General features: G+C 36.5%; 1 long non-coding RNA gene across 2 annotated transcripts; it reads left to right on the plus strand.

The window, feature by feature from the left end:
* Positions 1 to 1,287: 1,287 nt before the first annotated feature.
* LOC136281792 (uncharacterized) lies at positions 1,288 to 7,101 on the plus strand. Of its 2 annotated transcripts, XR_010717996.1 has the most exons (5): positions 1,288 to 1,468; positions 2,018 to 2,065; positions 3,144 to 4,556; positions 4,969 to 5,072; positions 5,947 to 7,101. It is a non-coding gene; the product is annotated as an uncharacterized lncRNA (long non-coding RNA). The 2 variants fall into 2 exon arrangements; XR_010717995.1 differs by lacking the exon at positions 5,947 to 7,101 and having other exon boundaries at positions 4,969 to 5,525.
* Positions 7,102 to 8,325: the final 1,224 nt, after the last annotated feature.

The raw sequence follows: 8,325 nt of genomic DNA on the forward strand, positions 1-8,325 counted from the left end.
GAGCACTTCTCACAAAGACAACAAAGTAATGCCATTACTATGAATATGTCAAAATCGTATATGGGAGCTGCGGATTAAGGAATAAATCTGAAAGCGATCTTTACAGTGATGAACACCACTCAAGAAGTGGTGAAAATAAGGTCTAAAGAAAAAATTCAGGCCTGTACGGGATTTGAACCCATGACCTTTGCAATACCGTTGCTCTGCACAATGTGTCGTAAATTTAAGTTGTTTACTGGCAAATGTCTTTTCATCGGAGAAAGCCTAAGCAGTCAGTGTGACAACCAAACACGTAATTGAATCGAGAATATACCGTTTAAACACAAGATGTAACTCGTGGAGAATATTTAAAGCAAAGAAACAGGTATGCAACATGGCAGTCGACGGAGAACGTAAATACTGCCGGTTGATCTTTTCAATCTTCGCAAAAAACCAACCATAAGGCAAAAACAAGATTACTCTTCAAATATGCATTATGTAAATGCTTTGCGCGATTTTCACCAGAGTCAGCAAAATTTTCCTTTCCAAAACAAACACTCCTGTAATGATTTCGTGTTTGGCCTTTAGCTGTCGATGTGTGCGTTGTAAGTACATGAAGGAACGGTAAACAAAACACGCGTCAACTTCTAAATGATAAAACATTCCCTGCAGATCTTTCTAATTTCGACAGATCTTAGCGACGAGGTCTTCACGAAGGACATGATCCATTTAACTGGGTAGATGGGATCAAAGCTCTTTGTCACTACCATTCTTAGTGTGTGTTAATGTTGGGTTGATTACTTTGCAACATTTACTTTGCGGCAGTCAAATACCACGACATTATTGGCATGAAAGACAACACTCTTACGCTCTGATTGGTGGAAACATACTCCTATGGTGCGAGTAACGTACCACTCTATGTGCTTACATAAAGCTATTGAAATATTACAAAAATAATGATAACTCAAAAACAGGCACTCTAGGGGCCTCAGGGCTGTGATCTGATCGGTTCTACATACATAGGCGATCTAAGGCGGTCTGATTTGTGTAAGATACATACCCTAATGCAGCGATCTGATTGATGCGAGCAACATACCACTCTATACGCTGACATAGAGTAATTTTTTTCCCAAGATAGTCTGACTTTAAGATAGGCACTCCAGGGGCCCAAGGGCCTGTTACTTTTCTTGCTGCCTTTTTTTCTCGCAGGCGCTCTTTTTGAAGGCGCAGACTTCCCGCCAAAGGGTAAAATCAGCGGAAATTAAGAAGCGCATGCGTTAGAGGACGAGAATTCCAAAATGGCGCATATGAGTCTTGAAAAGTATTTAGATTAGGTCAGGAAGCGATTTCGTTGATAGTTTTGTATTAAAAAAAAAAAAGAAGAAGAAGGAGAAGAAATAAACAACCGAGTGATGCACTTACTTTCATGCTTGAACTTTCCCAATAGGCGAAAAAAGGACTTGTTTCCAAAAGTGGCGACATTTTAGCGGTAAGATTTAAATTAACCTAAGATCGCACGAAAGCCAATTTTCCTTTCTTCAAATGCACAGGATGTTTGCACACTATCGTAAGATTAAGGGAAGGTTTTTCCAATTTAAAATTACATTTTCGCAGACCGGGATACAGTTGCGCAGTTGTTGCCTGCGCGTCGAACACAACAGCATGTTTTTACCATATGATTGTTTAAGGAAAAGTCTTAATATATAAAGAAGCACTTAAGGTATGGTCCTGTGATAAATAAGTTAATTTTGTTTTCCCTCGAGTCGTGATGTTTCCCTCGACTTCGTCTTTAGAAAATGTAGGGACCATACATTAAGTGTATATTGTTGCCCTTGCTGTAAAGTCGTGTATCAATTCACATGTGCCAGTTTATAAATGAAAACTTGATTTATTTAAAGCAAATAAAAATTGAGCATAAGACATCAAAGGAATTGGAAGCAATTTTTCCCTTTTACACTTGTACCAGTGAATATTTCGCCTATGCTCATTATGATGTTTAATGATATTTAAACAGTTTCAAATATTTATGTACTTGTAGGAACTATTTTCCTTTTGTCATCCACACATAGCAAGTCCAAGACTGCAGGTAAAACCATTACAGATTACTTACTTTGGGGATAATTTGTATAAGTATATAATAGGATAGTGGATAGCCTTGAAGGTAAGCTATGATTGGCACTCAAACTCCAAATATCCTTTACCTTTCACCTTCAATCAATGCATGTGGAATTTGAGTTTACCAATTTTTGTAATTGTTGCAGGAATGAATGAGTGAAAGTGATCTTTTTGTGCTATATTATCTCACTGTGTTAGTGTATACCAAAACAATTCTTTATTTCAGTATTGGTGGCTTCAGTAAAATATTTCCCTTCCTCCTTGGCTGGGTATCTATCCACCTTTAGCCACCTCCACTATGGTCAATACTTGTTAATCGTCATATTATGCAGACAGTCCTGTGTGCACTTTTATTGGAAAATGTCATGAAAAAATCCTTGTGTGAGGGCTTTGTGCAATGGGGTTAATAGGGCTGGGACAAGGTCTGTGCAAGATGAGCAGAATGGAAAAAAGCAAGAGGATAGGAAGAAAGAGAGAGAAGGACAGACACATGATAAAATGCCTACTGACTTAGATATGGGTTGTGTGATAGGAAAATATTTTGCTCTCTGTCATAATGTGTAAACTGAGCACAATAAGGTGCGTATGTCAAGACTTTGAGTGAAATATTTCCAATCAGGCCTTTGCAAGGAGTGTATGCCTGATACAAGAAGAGAGATGAAATTCCCTGTTCCTGCTAGTGTTTTTGAGCCTGCATCGCTGTTTAGTTGTTTTATCATTAACTATGAAAGGAACTAGTTTTTAAGGGTATGTTTTCCCATTGTTTCAGAATTTCTTGGCATTTTGAAACAGCTGAAACCTAATTTTTTTAAACCAACTTACCATTTCATTGTATCAGGTATAGTTGGTTTGTTTTTTTGTCAGTTACCAGATGCACAGCTGCAATGTGAAAGATGACTTGAACCACCATATGATGAAATGGCAGCATATCATCTCAGATAAACTATGCCTTTCAAATTCATCCCAATAAATGGGAGTTATGGGCTTGTGGTTTTTATGTGGGAGGAAACTAAACAAAATACTATTCTATTTATATTGTTTTTTTGCAGAGCTATTTGGGCTGTGGCCAATGGTGATTATGTTGAAGCACGATCTGCCCAAGCAGTTGTTGTCCAATATCTTTTTTGAAAACCTAAAATACAAAAAATTCTTGTTAGATGGTTTTGGAAGTTTTGGAGGGAACAGTTCTTTATTAGCTGTGATACACAATCTTTTTTCCCTCACAATTTTTCACATGGCAGTAGTCTGAAAATAATTTGTTTTGATAATTGGCTGCAATGTCAATTTTTTAATATTCTAAGAATTCACTTGCTTATGTGCAAGTTTGTATTATTTTGTAATTATTTAATGATTCATGCAAAACTGGCCTAGTGTTAGTTTATGATGATTCTTTGATCGGCAGTTGGGTTGCTGATCCCTTAGCAATGGTACTATAAAAATAAATCAAAGAAACATATTGCATTGTTAACCCAGTACAAGAAAAGTAGTGTGAAAAGAACCTTAAGTCATGACAACACCCAATATGTTTTTGGTTGAAAAAACTCAGTGTATGCCTACTGAAACTTTTGTTTTCTACATGTCAACTGTTTGCATATTATCTAATCATCTTTTGTCTTAACAAATAGTAAGTCTTTCACTTGTGCTTTTTAGAGTCAAAAAGATTAAAACTGACCAGTATGTTTGTTAACAAGTAATCCTAGAAATTAATCAATTATTAGAAATGATTCAGATAAAATTTAATGCCTAACCAGCCACCAGATAGAAATCCTGAACATCTTTGTTATTAACTGAAAGTGGAGATGTGACACAGCTAAGTCTTTTTCTATGTAAGAACATGTTCTATACATTGTAATAACATCAGACGATTACAATGCAGTGAAGTAGAAAGGAAAAGGCTGCAGTCATCTTGTAGTTTTCTGTAAGCACTATCTCTCAGAGTTGAACACAGAAGGTAACTCTTTTGTGCTTAAAGACTTGTAATTGTTTAGTTTATCCTGGTTCTAAAAGGTGACGGAGACAGAATTTCTCCTTACCATATCAATACAATATCATGATGATCAAGCAGACAAGTGATGAGAATAAAGAAAATTATCAATTAGGGGATCATTTTTTGAACTAATATCAAATTCTCTAAACCAATATCATAGGAATTGTATGGCAGACAGTAAGGAGAATTACCAATGAGATCTTGGAGGTGAATGGGTAAAGCCTTAAGGATTTCATTAAGTTCCCCTAATCTGTCTGCTTGCTTGTATCCATGTGTTCTTCAGGGCAGAGAAAAGCCTGAATAATTATGGATGCTATGTTTTGCTTTTACTGATGCCACCTCATTTGACAAGGGCTTGTAATCTTTATTCTGTCTCTGGAAATATTAACCTTGGTGATATTATTCTTTATTATTCACCAGGGCATTGCCACTAATGAATGTTGTCACAGTAGATCTGAGACTTTTTGCCATGCAGGTACAACTGTTTAAAATATGTAGTGTTTAGAAGGTTTTGTTTTTTTACTTCAATTCTTAATTAGGTATTTAGTTCCAAAGAATATGTCACTATATATTTCAAAAACAATCTCTGACTTCAGGATTTGATTGTATTTACAGTTTTACTGGTTAAAAGGTAATTTTATCCTAAAAACAAAACCTGAAACAACTTTTTCAGATCTCTTTCATTGGCAGTGACTTTTAACTAGCCATATACCACTTTAACCACTAACTAGGCCTGTGTTTTCAGCTTGCAGAAAGTAAAATATGAGTTATTTTATGGGGCTTGATGGCATAAGTGATACAAAACCATGTCTTTCAAAAGTTATCGTGTTTTGTCATTTTAAAAATAATGATAATGATATTGGAATTATAATGGGTGATTTTGACAGGCAGACAAGCAGCAAGTAAGAAAGGGACAGGGCAAACCTGGAGAAATGTTGGAAAAGGCGGCAGAAGTAATAATGGGGTGTTTCAGGGTCGGTGCAAGTGACCGGTCAGTTCATTGAGCTTGTCAGCTCTCGCAGTTGTTTTGTTCACGGAACTGTATGGCTTATCTGCGATACATGTATTGCAATACTGTTAGTCATTTATTATGATATCAGAATGCGTGAGAAATATCATTACACAAGGTATGACGCTGGACTAACGTGCTGAACCACGAAACAATCAAGCTATGATTTGAAAGGCGTGTAGGTTCTTTATCTTTTTTAATCGAATTTTGCCGTTAAAACATCAAACAACATCGTATATTCAGAAGTGTTGATCTTTTTTGTCCTATGTATGATTCTTAGTGGGAGTGGTGAACGTATCGGGTCGTTTGGCTTCTTGTTTTAAATATTCGGAGTAGAGTATCCATCGCATGCTAAAACTGCACCTAAAACAACCAACCAATTAATTTTCAAAATACGTGTTCGGTTTAATTTACCCCAGGGTAATGAGACTAAGTCCGAGAGAAACGAATCACTCTTTATGATACACCTCAGTGCCAAACGGCTATTGTGAAATATCATTAGGGGGTGGGTGCTTATTCGAGGAAGGAGGCTTATTAAAGCTTGGGCACTTATAGTTTAGATATGTGCAAAAAAAAAAAAACCACAAGAAAGTGCGATCTGGAATAAGACATCCAAAAATAAGCAATTGTAAGACTAGACTACTTCTCAAATATCCTTTATGTAAATGCTTTGCGCAATTTTCAACCAGGGTCAGTAAAAACTTGCCCTTCCAAAACAAACACTCCAGTGATGATTTCGTGTTAGGCCTTTAGCCGTTGGCGTGTGCGTTCTAAGTGAAGGAAAAGTACACAAATTACGTGTTAACTTCTAAATGGTAAAAAAAACATCCCTGCCGTCCTTTTCTAATTCCGACAGATCCTAGCGACGACGTCTTCACGAAGGATGAACCATTCAACTAGCAGGATGGTTTCAGGGTTCTTTCTCAATGCCATTCTTAGTGTGCGTCAATGTTGGGTTGATTACTTTGCAACAATTACTTTGGGACCCCAAAATTCCATGACATGATTGTCATGAAAGACAGTACCATGACATAAAAGGCGTGTAAATTTTAATCTAGTTTCCCCTAGGGCAATGAGAAAACGTGTGAGAAGCCATTCTTTTGAAATTGACCCCACTGCGAAATTGGTTATTGAAAAATATCATTACAAAAGGTATGACGCTGGGAGAACGTGCTGGAATGCACTTGTTAGAGCGTGGGCACTTATTAGTTTAGAAATGTGAAGAAACAAAATAGAGTGCGAGCTGGAGTGTTACCCTGAAAGCACAAAATAAACAAGCCGTCATCTCCTACTTAAAAGCATGCAAAGGTATGACGCTGGGAGAACGTGCTGGGATAGAGCGTGGGCACTTAGTAGTTTAGAAATGTGAAAAAACAAAATAGAGTGCGAGCTGGAATGCTACCGCGAAACCACAAAATAAACAAGCTGTCATCTCCTACTTAAAAGCATGCAAAGAGATAAAACTCGGAAGCGTTTTTTTCTTTTAGAAAATTGAATTTTTCTGTTTAACTATCGAGCAACATCTTGTTGATCGATCCCCTCGGGACTGGAAGCTCCCAACTGTTGCACAGACCATTATACAAAACTAAATCTGGACAAAGAACTTTTTATTATCGCACTGTCAGCCTGTGGAACAGTTTAGACAATGATCTTAAACTTTGTAATTCTTCTTCTAATTTTAAGCGTAAACTTAGGTCAAAAATTAATTGTTGCTTTTCTTTCTCCTCGGTCCTAGTTTTTAATCATATCATATATTTTTTATTGTCCTTTTTTAAAGTTTCTTAGTTTTTATCTTACCCATTTTATCGTACCTTCTTAAAGTTTCTTAGTTGTAATTTTCGTAATTATTTTTAGGTTTATAGATTAAACATTTTTATTATTGTAATTATTAATTGTCACTGAAAAGCCCTCTTAGGGAGTGTCAATAAAGTTTGTATTGTATTGTATTATTGTACTGGTCCATAAAAACCCTCGAGAGTGATTACAACAACAACTAGACGATTAGTATGCGTTCTCCTTCGTCGAACGCAACAACCAACCAATTAATTTCAAAATATGTTTTCGATTTGATTTACCTCAGGCTAATGAGACCGAGAGAAAGGACTCATTCTTTCTAAATTCACCTGAGTGCCAAATGGCTATTTTAAAATATCATTAGGGGGTGGGTGCTTATTCGGGGAAGAACGCTTATTGGAGCGTGGGCACTTATTAGTTTAGAAATATGAAAAAAACACAAGCGAGTGCGAGCTGAAATAAGACATCCAAGAATAAGTAACCATAAGACAAAACCGAGATTACTGCTCAAATGTGCTTTATGTAAATGCCTTGCGAAATTTTCATCAGAGCAGAAAAACCTTCCCTTCCAAAACAAACACTCCAGTGATGATTTCGTGTTAGGCCTTTAGCTGTGGGAGTGTGCGTTGTAAGTGAAGGAACAGTACACAAAACACGCGTTAACTTCTAAATGGTAAAAATAATCCCTGCCGACCTTTCTAATTCCGACAGATCTTAGCGACGAGGTCTTCACGAAGAACATGAACCAAACACTTTGCTCGAGCGATTCTACGCCGAAATTAATAACAAACATGGTTAAACCACGAAAATACGATTCCATTCCATCCGGGGAAATCATGTGATTACCTATACTAATAGATGAATGAAAAATAAGTACCGGTTCTAGGTTCAGGTTAAGATTGTGAGGCGAATCCTGATTTGCAAATCAATAAATATCATAATGAAATCAGTTATCTAGGAGTAGAAGATAACAATTAAAATCAGCGATTTTTTTAAAGAGATTTTAAAAGTGCCCATAAACAAGGAATACCTCTTGTCCTTACCAAGTCACGTTTCTGCTTAAAAATTCTCGATGTCGAATCTTTTACGTAACGGAAGGTACGTTAATGAAGCTTGAAAAACACAAAAGGTCTTTAGAAAGAGAAACCTCAGTGTAGGAGTAACCTTACTATAATGTCAAGCATTGTTTTTGCGCAACCCTGCTGTTTAAGACTTCTGTGTAAAAACTTATAAACCGATCTGATCTCTGTTTGTTGTGAAGTCGTAAACTAATCGCTGAATGACATGTTCAACCGCAAAATGATCATCATTGGAGCGAGAAGACTTCAATGTACCTTGAATGTGCAATCCTTGTACGATTATAAGGAATTTATAATAAAATATACATGGATCATGCCTCTTTGTTACCTTTGCTGGTACAGGTTTTTACAAGTGTATGAAA

The sequence above is a fragment of the Pocillopora verrucosa genome, chromosome 6, assembly GCF_036669915.1.
Source record: "Pocillopora verrucosa isolate sample1 chromosome 6, ASM3666991v2, whole genome shotgun sequence".
NCBI lineage: Eukaryota > Metazoa > Cnidaria > Anthozoa > Scleractinia > Pocilloporidae > Pocillopora > Pocillopora verrucosa.